The following is an 11,806-nucleotide window of genomic DNA, read 5'->3' as shown; positions in this document are numbered from 1 at the left end:
GCGAGTCCAGAGAGTGCACTGGCACCACTGGGGATGCAGTGCAGTGAGTCCAGAGAGTGCACTGGCACCACTGGGGATGCAGTGCAGTGAGTCAAGAGAGGGCACTGGCACCACTGGGGATGCACTGCAGTGAGCTCAGAGAGTGCACTGGCACCACTGGGAATGCACCCCGGTGAGTCCAGAGAGTGCACTGGCACCACTGGGGATGCACCCCGGCAAGTCCAGAGAGTGCACTGTCACCCCTGGGATGCAGTACAGTGAGTCCAGAGAGTGCACTGGCACCACTGGGGATGCAGTGCAGTGAGTAAAGAGAGTGCACTGGCACCACTGGGGATGCAGTGCAGTGAGTCCAGACAGTGCACTGGCACCACTGGGGATGCACTGCAGTGAGTCCAGAGAGTGCACTGGCACCACTGGGGATGCACCCCGGCAAGTCCAGAGAGTGCACTGGCACCACTGGGGATGCAGTGCAGTGAGTCCAGAGAGTGCACTGGCACCACTGGGGATGCACTGCAGTGAGTGCAGAGAGTGCACTGGCACCACTGGGGATGCAGTGCAGTGAGTCCAGAGAGTGTACTGGCACCACTGGGTATGCAGTGCAGTGAGTCCAGAGAGTGCACTGGCACCACTGGGGATGCAGTGCAGTGAGTCCAGAGAGTACACTGGCACCACTGGGGATGCAGTACAGTGAGTCCAGAGAGTGCACTGGCACCACTGGGGATGCAGTGCAGTGAGTCCTGAGAGTGCACTGGCACCACTGTGGATGCAGTGCAGTGAGTCCAGTGAGTGCACTGGCACCACTGGGGATGGACTGCAGTGAGTCCAGAGAGTGCACTGGCACCACTGGGGATGCAGTGCAGTGAGTCCAGAGAGTGCACTGGCACCACTGGGGATGCACTGCAGTGAGTCCAGAGAGTGCACTGGCACCACTGGGGATGCACTGCAGTGAGTCCAGAGAGTGCACTGGCACCACTGGGATGCAGTGCAGTGAGTCCAGAGAGTGCACTGGCACCACTGGGGATGCACTGCAGTGAGTCCAGAGAGTGCACTGGCACCACTGGGATGCAGTGCACTGAGTCCACAGAGTGCACTGGCACCAGAGGGGATACACTGCAGTGAGTCCAGAGAGTGCACTGGCACCACTGGGGATGCATTGCCGTGAGTGCAGAGAGTGCACTGGCACCGCTGCGGTTGCACCCCGGTGTTTTCAGAGAGTGCAGTGGCACCACTGGGGATGCAGTGCAGTGAGTCCAGAGAGTGCACTGGCACCACTGGGGATGCAGTGCAGTGAGTCCAGAGAGTGCACTGGCACCACTGGGGATGCAGTGCAGTGAGTCCAGAGAGTGCACTGGCACCTTGGGGATGCAGTTCAGTGAGTTCAGAGAGTGCACTGGTACCACTGGGGATGCAGTGCAGTGAGTCCACAGAGTGCACTGGCACCACTGGTGATGCAGTGCAGTGAGTCCAGAGAGTGCACTGGCACCACTGGGGATGCAGTGCAGTGACTCCAGAGAGTGCACTGGCACCATTGGTGATGCAGTGCAGTGAGTTAAGAGAGTACACTGGCGCCACTGAGGATGCACTGCAGTGAGTCCAGAGAGTGCACTGGCACCACTGGTGATGAAGTGCAATGAGTCCAGAGAGCCACTGGTACCACTGGGGATGCAGTGCATTTAGTCCAGAGAGTGAACTGGCACCACTGGGGATGCAGTGCACTGAGTCCAGAGAGGGCACTGTCAGCAATGGGGATGCAGTGCAGTGAGTCCAGAGAGGGCACTGGCACCACTGGCGATGCACTGCAGTGAGTCCAGAGAGTGCACTGGCACCACTGGCGATGCACTGCAGTGAGTCCAGAGAGTGCACTGGCACCACTGGGGATGCAGTGCAGTGAGTCCAGAGAGTGCACTGGCACCACTGGTGATGCAGTGCAGTGACTCCAGAGAGTACACTGGCACCACTGGAGTTGCAGTGCAGTGGGTCCAGAGAGTGCACTGGCACCACTGGGGATGCAGTGCCGTGAGTCCAGAGAGTGCATTGGCACCACTGGGGATGCACTCCAATGAGTCCAGAGAGTGCACTGGCACCAATGGCAACGCAGAGCAGTGAGTCCAGAGTGTGCACTGGCACCACTGGGGATGCAGTGCAGTGAGTCCAGAGAGTGCACTGGCACCACTGGGGATGCACTGCAGTGAGTCCAGAGAGTTCACAGGAACCACTGGGGATGCAGTGCAGTGAGTCCAGAGAGTGCCCTGGCACCACTGGGAATGCAGTGAGTCCAGACAGTGCACTGGCACCACTGGGGATGCACTGCAGTGAGTCCAGAGAGTGCACTGGCACCACTGGGGATGCACTGCAGTGATTCCAGAGAGTGCACTGGCACCACTGGGGATGCAGTGCAGTGACTCCAGAGAGTGCACTGGCAGCACTGGGGATGCACTGCAGTGAGTCCACAGATTGCACTGGCACCACTGGGGATGCACTGCAGTGAGTCCAGAGAGTGCACTGGCACCACTGGGGATGCACCCCGGTGAGTCCAGAGAGTGCACTGGCACCACTGGGGATGCAGTGCAGTGAGTCCAGAGAGTGCACTGGCACCACTGGGGATGCAGTACAGTGAGTCCAGAGAGTGCACTGGCACCACTTGGGATGGACTGCAGTGAGTCCAGAGAGTGCACTGGCACCACTGGGGATGCAGTGCAGTGAGTCCAGAGAGTGCACTGGCACCACTGGGGATGCACTGCAGTGAGTCCAGAGAGTGCACTGGCACCACTGGGGATGCACTGCAGTGAGTCCAGAGAGTGCACTGGCACCACTGGGATGCAGTGCAGTGAGTCCAGAGAGTGCACTGGCACCACTGGGGATGCAGTGCAGTGAGTCCAGAGAGTGCACTGGCACCACTGGGATGCAGTGCACTGAGTCCACAGAGTGCACTGGCACCAGAGGGGATACACTGCAGTGAGTCCAGAGAGTGCACTGGCACCACTGGGGATGCATTGCCGTGAGTGCAGAGAGTGCACTGGCACCGCTGCGGTTGCACCCCGGTGTTTTCAGAGAGTGCAGTGGCACCACTGGGGATGCAGTGCAGTGAGTCCAGAGAGTGCACTGGCACCACTGGGGATGCAGTGCAGTGAGTCCAGAGAGTGCACTGGCACCACTGGGGATGCAGTGCAGTGAGTCCAGAGAGTGCACTGGCACCTTGGGGATGCAGTTCAGTGAGTCCAGAGAGTGCACTGGCACCACTGGGGATGCAGTGCAGTGAGTCCACAGAGTGCACTGGCACCACTGGTGATGCAGTGCAGTGAGTCCAGAGAGTGCACTGGCACCACTGGGGATGCAGTGCAGTGACTCCAGAGAGTGCACTGGCACCATTGGTGATGCAGTGCAGTGAGTTAAGAGAGTACACTGGCGCCACTGAGGATGCACTGCAGTGAGTCCAGAGAGTGCACTGGCACCACTGGTGATGAAGTGCAATGAGTCCAGAGAGCCACTGGTACCACTGGGGATGCAGTGCATTTAGTCCAGAGAGTGAACTGGCACCACTGGGGATGCAGTGCACTGAGTCCAGAGAGGGCACTGTCAGCAATGGGGATGCAGTGCAGTGAGTCCAGAGAGGGCACTGGCACCACTGGCGATGCACTGCAGTGAGTCCAGAGAGTGCACTGGCACCACTGGCGATGCAGTGCAGTGAGTCCAGAGAGTGCACTGGCACCACTGGGGATGCAGTGCAGTGAGTCCAGAGAGTGCACTGGCACCACTGGTGATGCAGTGCAGTGACTCCAGAGAGTACACTGGCACCACTGGAGTTGCAGTGCAGTGGGTCCAGAGAGTGCACTGGCACCACTGGGGATGCAGTGCCGTGAGTCCAGAGAGTGCATTGGCACCACTGGGGATGCACTCCAATGAGTCCAGAGAGTGCACTGGCACCAATGGCAACGCAGAGCAGTGAGTCCAGAGTGTGCACTGGCACCACTGGGGATGCAGTGCAGTGAGTCCAGAGAGTGCACTGGCACCACTGGGGATGCACTGCAGTGAGTCCAGAGAGTTCACAGGAACCACTGGGGATGCAGTGCAGTGAGTCCAGAGAGTGCCCTGGCACCACTGGGAATGCAGTGAGTCCAGACAGTGCACTGGCACCACTGGGGATGCACTGCAGTGAGTCCAGAGAGTGCACTGGCACCACTGGGGATGCACTGCAGTGAGTCCAGAGAGTGCACTGGCACCACTGTGGATGCAGTGCAGTGACTCCAGAGAGTGCACTGGCAACACTGGGGATGCACTGCAGTGAGTCCACAGATTGCACTGGCACCACTGGGGATGCACTGCAGTGAGTCCAGAGAGTGCACTGGCACCACTGGGGATGCACCCCGGTGAGTCCAGAGAGTGCACTGGCACCACTGGGGATGCAGTGCAGTGAGTCCAGAGAGTGCACTGGCACCACTGGGGATGCAGTACAGTGAGTCCAGAGAGTGCACTGGCACCACTTGGGATGCAGTGCAGTGAGTAAAGAGAGTGCACTGGCACCACTGGGGATGCAGTGCAGTGAGTCCAGAGAGTGCACTGGCACCACTGGGGATGGACTGCAGTGAGTCCAGAGAGTGCACTGGCACCACTGGGGATGCACTGCAGTGAGTGCAGAGAGTGCACTGGCACCACTGGGGATGCACTGCAGTGAGTCCAGAGAGTGCACTGGCTCCACTGGGGATGCAGTGCAGTGAGTCCAGAGAGTGCACTGGCACCACTGGGGATGCACTGCAGTGAGTCCAGAGAGTGCACTGGCACCACTGGGATGCAGTGCACTGAGTCCACAGAGTGCACTGGCACCACAGGGGATACACTGCAGTGAGTCCAGAGAGTGCACTGGCACCACTGGGGATGCAGTGCCGTGAGTGCAGAGAGTGCACTGGCACCACTGGGGATGCAGTGCAGTGAGTCCAGAGAGTGTACTGGCACCACTGGGGATGCAGTGCAGTGAGTCCAGAGAGTGCACTGGCACCTTGGGGATGCAGTGCAGTGAGTCCAGAGAGTGCACTAGCACCACTGGGGATGCAGTGCAGTGAGTCCACAGAGTGCACTGGCACCACTGGTGATGCAGTGCAGTGAGTCCAGAGAGTGCACTGGCACCACTGGGGATGCAGTGCAGTGAGACCAGAGACTTCACAGGCACCACTGGGGATGCAGTGCAGTGAGTCCAGAGAGTGCAGTGGCACCACTGGTGATGCAGTGCAGTGAGTCCTGAGAGTGCAATGGCACCACAGGGGATGCACTGCACTGAGTCCAGAGAGTGCACTGGCACCACTGGTGATGCAATGCAGTGAGTCCAGAGAGTGCACTGGCACCACTGGGGATGCAGTGCAGTGAGTCCAGAGAGTGCACTGGCACCAACTGGAGCTGCACTGCTGTGAGTCCTGAGATTGCACTGGCACCACTGGGGATGCACTGCAGTGAGTCCAGAGACTTCACAGGCACCACTGGGGATGCAGTACAGTGAGTCCAGAGAGTGCACTGGCACCACTAGGGATGCACCCCGGTGAGTCCAGAGAGTGCACTGGCACCACTGGGGATGCACTGCAGTGAGTCCAGGGAGTGCACTGGCACCACTGGGGATGCACTGCAGTGAGTGCAGAGAGTGCACTGGCACCACCTGGGATGCACTGCAGTGAGTGCAGAGAGTGCACTGGCACAACTGGGTATGCAGTGCAGTGAGTCCAGAGAGTGCACTGGCACCACTGGGGATGCAGTGCAGTGAGTCCAGAGAGTGCACTGGCACCACTGGGGATGCAGTACAGTGAGTCCAGAGAGTGCACTGGCACCACTGGGGATGCAGTGCAGTGAGTAAAGAGAGTGCACTGGCACCACTGGGGATGCAGTGCAGTGAGTCCAGAGAGTGCACTGGCACCACTGGGGATGGACTGCAGTGAGTCCAGAGAGTGCACTGGCACCACTGGGGATGCAGTGCAGTGAGTCCAGAGAGTACACTGGCACCACTGGGATGCAGTGCACTGAGTCCACAGAGTGCACTGGCACCACAGGGGATACACTGCAGTGAGTCCAGAGAGTGCACTGGCACCACTGGGGATGCAGTGCCGTGAGTGCAGAGAGTGCACTGGCACCGCTGAGGTTGCTCCCCGGTGTTTTCAGAGAGTGCAGTGGCACCACTGGGGATGCAGTGCAGTGAGTCCAGAGAGTGCACTGGCACCACGGGGGATGCAGTGCAGTGAGTCCAGAGAGTGCACTGTCACCACTGGGGATGCAGTGCAGTGAGTCCAGAGAGTGCACTGGCACCACTGGGGATGCAGTGCAGTGAGTCCAGAGAGTGCACTGGCACCTTGGGGATGCAGTGCAGTGAGTCCAGAGAGTGCACTGGCACCACTGGGGATGCAGTGCAGTGAGTCCACAGAGTGCACTGGCACCACTGGTGATGCAGTGCAGTGAGTCCAGATAGTGCACTGGCACCACTGGGGATGCAGTGCAGTGAGACCAGAGACTTCACAGGCACTACTGGGGATGCAGTTCAGTGAGTCCAGAGAGTGCACTGGCACCACTGGGGATGCAGTGCAGTGAGTCCAGAGAGTGCACTGGCACCAACTGGAGCTGCACTGCTGTGAGTCCTGAGATTGCACTGGCACCACTGGGGATGCACTGCAGTGAGTCCAGATACTTCACAGGCACCACTGGGGATGCAGTACAGTTAGTCCAGAGAGTGCACTGGCACCACTGGGGATTCAGTTCAGTGAGTCCAGAGAGTGAACTGGCACCTCTGGGGATGTAGTGCAGTGAGTCCAGAGAGTGCACTGGCACCTCTGGGGATGCACCCCGGTGACTCCAGAGAGTGCACTGGCACCACTGGGGATGCACCCCGGCAAGTCCAGAGAGTGCACTGTCACCACTGGGGATGCAGTGCAGTGAGTCCAGAGAGTGCACTGGCACCACTGGGGATGCAGTGCAGTGAGTCCAGAGAGTGCACTGGCACCACTGGGGATGCAGAGCAGTGAGTCCAGAGAGTGCACTGGTACCACTGGGGATGCACTGCAGTGAGACCAGAGGTTGCAGTGGCACCACTGGGGATGCAGTGCAGTGAGTCCAGACAGTGCACTGGTACGATTGGGGATGCAGTGCAGTGAGTGCAGAGAGTGCACTGGCACCACTGGGTATGCACTGCAGTGAGTCCAGAGAGTGCACTGGCACCACTGGGGATGCAATGCAGTGAGTCCAGAGAGTGCACTGGCACCACTGGGGATGCACCCCGGCAAGTCCAGAGATTGCACTGGCACCACTTGGGATGCAGCGCACTGAGTCCAGAGAGTGCACTGTCACCACTGTGGATGCAGTGCAGTGAGTCCAGAGAGTGCACTGGCACCACTAGGGATGCACCCCGGTGAGTCCAGAGAGTGCACTGGCACCACTGGGGATGCACTGCAGTGAGTCCAGGGAGTGCACTGGCACCACTGGGGATGCACTGCAGTGACTCCAGAGAGTGCACTGGCACCACTGGGGATGCACTGCAGTGAGTCCAGATGTTAGCCTAGCAACCACATAATCACCAAGTGATTATATGAAGGTGCTTTATTCAGTGCTGGAAGCCGGGGCAGGTGCCCAAATCTGGCTTCAAGTCCCGTTACTTCCCAGCCATTATTTATACATACAATATTGCGTCAGGTATACATATTCATTACAGGTTGCAACAGCAGCCTCGCTTTTCATTCTAATTAGCTCCCCTCCCCTTTGCACATGCGTGGCGCACTCTGGTGGTCGTCCAGGTGGTCGTCCAGATGAAGTAAGGAGTCTTCCTCTCCGCTAAACTTTTCACCTTTCTTACTCGACGCATGCCCCCTCCGCTTCTTGGTTCTGCTTCAACTCATTTCATCATTTCCAGGCCCTTATCCAAGGTCAGGTTGTACCTGTTCCCTCCCAAGGTTCCCCTTCAATGATTCTTTTGATTGTTCAATGTACTCCCTAAGTATCCAGTATACATAGATTAATTGATAATGTAAGTACATTTGGCAATGCTTAATTATACTGTAGGTCCCATTACCTAAGAGACATTAGTAAAACATCCAGTCGATTCTCCCCAACACTAACACAGAGACTGCACTGGCACCACTGGGGATGCACCCCGGCAAGTCCAGAGATTGCACTGGCACCACTGGGGATGCAGTGCAGTGAGTCCAGAGAGTGCACTGGCACCACTGGGGATGCACTGCCGTGAGTCCAGAGAGCGCACTGGCACCACTGGGGATGCACTGCAGTGAGTCCAGAGAGCGCACTGGCACCACTGGAGATGCAGTGCAGTGAGTCCAGAGTGTGCACTGGCACCACTGGGGATGCAGTGCAGTGAGTCCAGAGAGTGCTCTGGCACCACTGGGGATGCAGTACAGTGAGTCCAGAGAGTGCACTGGCACCACTGGGGATGCAGTGCAGTGAGTAAAGAGAGTGCACTGGCACCACTGGGGATGCAGTGCAGTGAGTCCAGAGAGTGCACTGGCACCACTGGGGATGCAGTGCAGTGAGTCCAGAGAGTGCACTGGCACCACTGGGGATGCACCCCGGTGAGTCCAGAGAGTGCACTGGCACCACTGGGGATGCACCCCGGCAAGTCGATAGAGTGCACTGTCACCACTGGGGATGCAGTGCAGTGAGTCCAGAGAGTGCACTGGCCCCACTGGGGATGCAGTGCAGTGAGTCCAGGCAGTGCACTGGCACCACTGGGGATGCACTGCAGTGAGTCCAGAGAGTGCCCCGGCACCACTGGGGATGCAGTGCAGTGAGTCCAGAGAGTGCAGTGGCACCACTTCGGATGCAGTGCAGTGAGTCCAAAGAGTGCACTGGCACAACAGGGGATGCACTGCAGTGAGTCCAGAGAGTGCACTGGCACCACTGGGGATGCAGTGCAGTGAGTCCAGAGAGTGCACTGGCACAACTGGGGATGCAGTGCAGTGAGTCCAGAGAGTTCACTGGCACCACTGGGGATGCAGTGCAGTGAGTCCAGAGAGTGTACTGGCACCACTGGGGATGCAGTGCAGTGAGTCCAGAAAGGTCACTGGCACCACTGGGGATGCAGTGCAGTGAGTCCAGAGAGTGCACTGGCACCACTGGGGATGCACCCCGGTGAGTCCAGATAGTGCACTGGCACCACTGGGGATGCACCCCGGCAAGTCCAGAGAGTGCACTGTCACCACTGGGGATGCAGTGCAGTGAGTACAGAGAGTGCACTGGCACCACAGGGGATGCAGTGCAGTGAGTCCAGAGAGTGCACTGGTACCACTGGGTATGCACCCCGGTGAGTCCAGAGAGTGCACTGGCACCACTGGGGATGCAGTGCAGTGAGACCACAGATTGCAGTGGCACCACTGGGAATGGAGTGCAGCAGGTCCAGAGAGTGCACTGGTACGATTGGGGATGCAGTGCAGTGAGTCCAGAGAGTGCACTGGCACCACTGGGGATGCAATGCAGTGATTCCTGAGAGTGCACTGGCACCAATAGGATGCAGCACAGTGAGTCCAGAGAGTGCACTGGCACCACTGGGGATGCACTCGGGTGAGTCCAGAGAGTGCACTGGTACCACAGGGGATGCAGTGCAGTGAGTCCAGAGAGTGCACTGGCACCACTGGGGATGCAGTGCAGTGAGTCCAGAGAGTGCACTGGCACCACTGGGGATGCACCCCGGCAAGTCCAGAGAGTGCACTCTCTGGACTCACTGACGTGCATCCCCAGTGCACTGGCACCACTGGGGATGCACCCCGGCATGTCCAGAGAGTGCACTCTCTGGACACACTGACGTGCATCCCCAGTGGTGCCATTGCACTCTCTGGACTCACTGCACTGCATCCCCAGTGGTGCCAGTGCACTCACTGGACTCACTGCAGTGCATCCCCAGTGGTGCCAGTGCTCTCTCTGGACTCACTGCAGTGCATTTCCAGTGGTGCCAGTGTATTCTATGGACTCACTGCACTGTATCCCCAGTGGTGCCAGTGCAATCTCAGGACTCACTGCAGTGCAGCTCCAGTGGTGCCAGTGCACTCTCTGGACTCACTGCTCTGCATCCCCAGTGGTGCCAGTGCTCTCTCTGGACTCACTGCAGTGCATTTCCAGTGGTGCCAGTGCACTCACTGGACTCACTGCACTGCATCCCCAGTGGTGCCAGTGCACTCTCTGGACTCACTGCACTGCATCCCCAGTGGTGCCAGTGCACTCTCTGGACTCACTGCTCTGCATCCCCAGTGGTGCCAGTGCTCTGTCTGGACTCACTGCAGTGCATTTCCAGTGGTGCCAGTGTATTCTATGGACTCACTGCACTGTATCCCCAGTGGTGCCAGTGCAATCTCAGGACTCACTGCACTGCATCCCCAGTGGTGCCAGTGCACTCTTTCGAGTCACTGCACTGAATCCCCAGTGGTGCCAGTGCATTCTCTGGAGTCACTGCAGTGCATCCCCAGTGGTGCCAGTGCAGTCTCTGGACTCACTGCACTGCATCCCCAGTGGTGCCAGTGCACTCTCTGGACTCACTGCACTGCATCCCCAGTGCTGACAGTGCACTCACTGGACTCACTGCACTGCATCCCCAGTGGTGCCAGTGCACTCTCTGGACTCATAGCACTGCATCCCCAGTGGTGCCACTGCACTCTCTGGACTCATTGCAGTGCATCACCAGTGGTGCCAGTGCACTCTCTGGACTCACTGCACTGCATCCCCAGTGGTGCCGGGGCACTCTCTGGACTCACTGCACTGCATCCCCAGTGGTGCCAGTGCACTCTCTGGACTCACTGCAGTGCATCCCCAGTGGTGCCAGTGCACTCTCTGGACTCACTGCACTGCATCCCCAGTGGTGCCAGTGCACTCTCTGGACTCACTGCACTGCATCCCCAGTGCTGACAGTGCACTCTCTGGACTCACTGCACTGCATCACCAGTGGTGGCAGTGCACTCTCTGGACTCACTGCACTGCATTCCCAGTGGAGACAGTGCACTCTATGTAGTCACTGCGCTGCATCCCCAGTGGTTCCAGGGCACTCTCTCGACTCACTGCACTGCAACTCCAGTGGTGCCAGTGCACTCTCTGGACTCACTGCACTGCATCCCCAGTGGTGCCAGTGCACACTCTGGAGTCACTGCACTACATCCCCAGTGGGGCCAGTGCACTCTCTGGACTCACTGCAGTGCATCCCCAGTGGTGCGAGTGCACTCTCTGGACTCACCGGGGTGCATCCCCAGTGGTGCCAGTGCACTCTCTGGACTCACCGGGGTGCATCCCCAGTGGTGCCAGTGCACTCTCTGGACTCACTGCAGTGCATCCCCAGTGGTGCCAGTGCACTCTGTGGACTCACTGCAGTGCATCCCCAGTGTTGCCAGTGCACTCTCTGGAGTCACTGAACTGCATCCCCAGTGGTGCCAGTGCACTCTCTGGACTCACTGCAGTGCATCCCCATTGGTGCCAGTGCACTCTCTGGACTCACTGCACTGCATCCCATTGGTGACAGTGCACTCTCTGGACTCACTGCACTGCATCCCCAGTGGTGCCAGTGCACTCTCTGGACTCACTGCAGTGCTTCCGCACTGGTGCCAGTGCACTCTCTGGACTCACTGCACTGCATCCCCAGTGGTGACAGTGCACTCTCTGGACTCACTGCAGTGCATCCCTTGTGGTGCCTTTTATACTCTCAGGACTCACTGCACTGCATCCCCAGTGGTGCCAGTGCACTCTCTGGACTCAGTGCACTGCATCCCCAATGGTGCCACTGCACTCTCTGGACTCACTGCAGTGCATCCCCAGTGGTGCCAGTGCACTCTCTGGACTCACTGCACTGCATCCC

Source organism: Anser anser (genome assembly GCF_964211835.1).
Source record: "Anser anser genome assembly, contig: HAP1_SCAFFOLD_40, whole genome shotgun sequence".
Lineage (NCBI taxonomy): Eukaryota > Metazoa > Chordata > Aves > Anseriformes > Anatidae > Anser > Anser anser.
The sequence above is the reverse complement of the archived record's forward strand: the minus strand, read 5'-3'. Positions refer to the sequence as shown.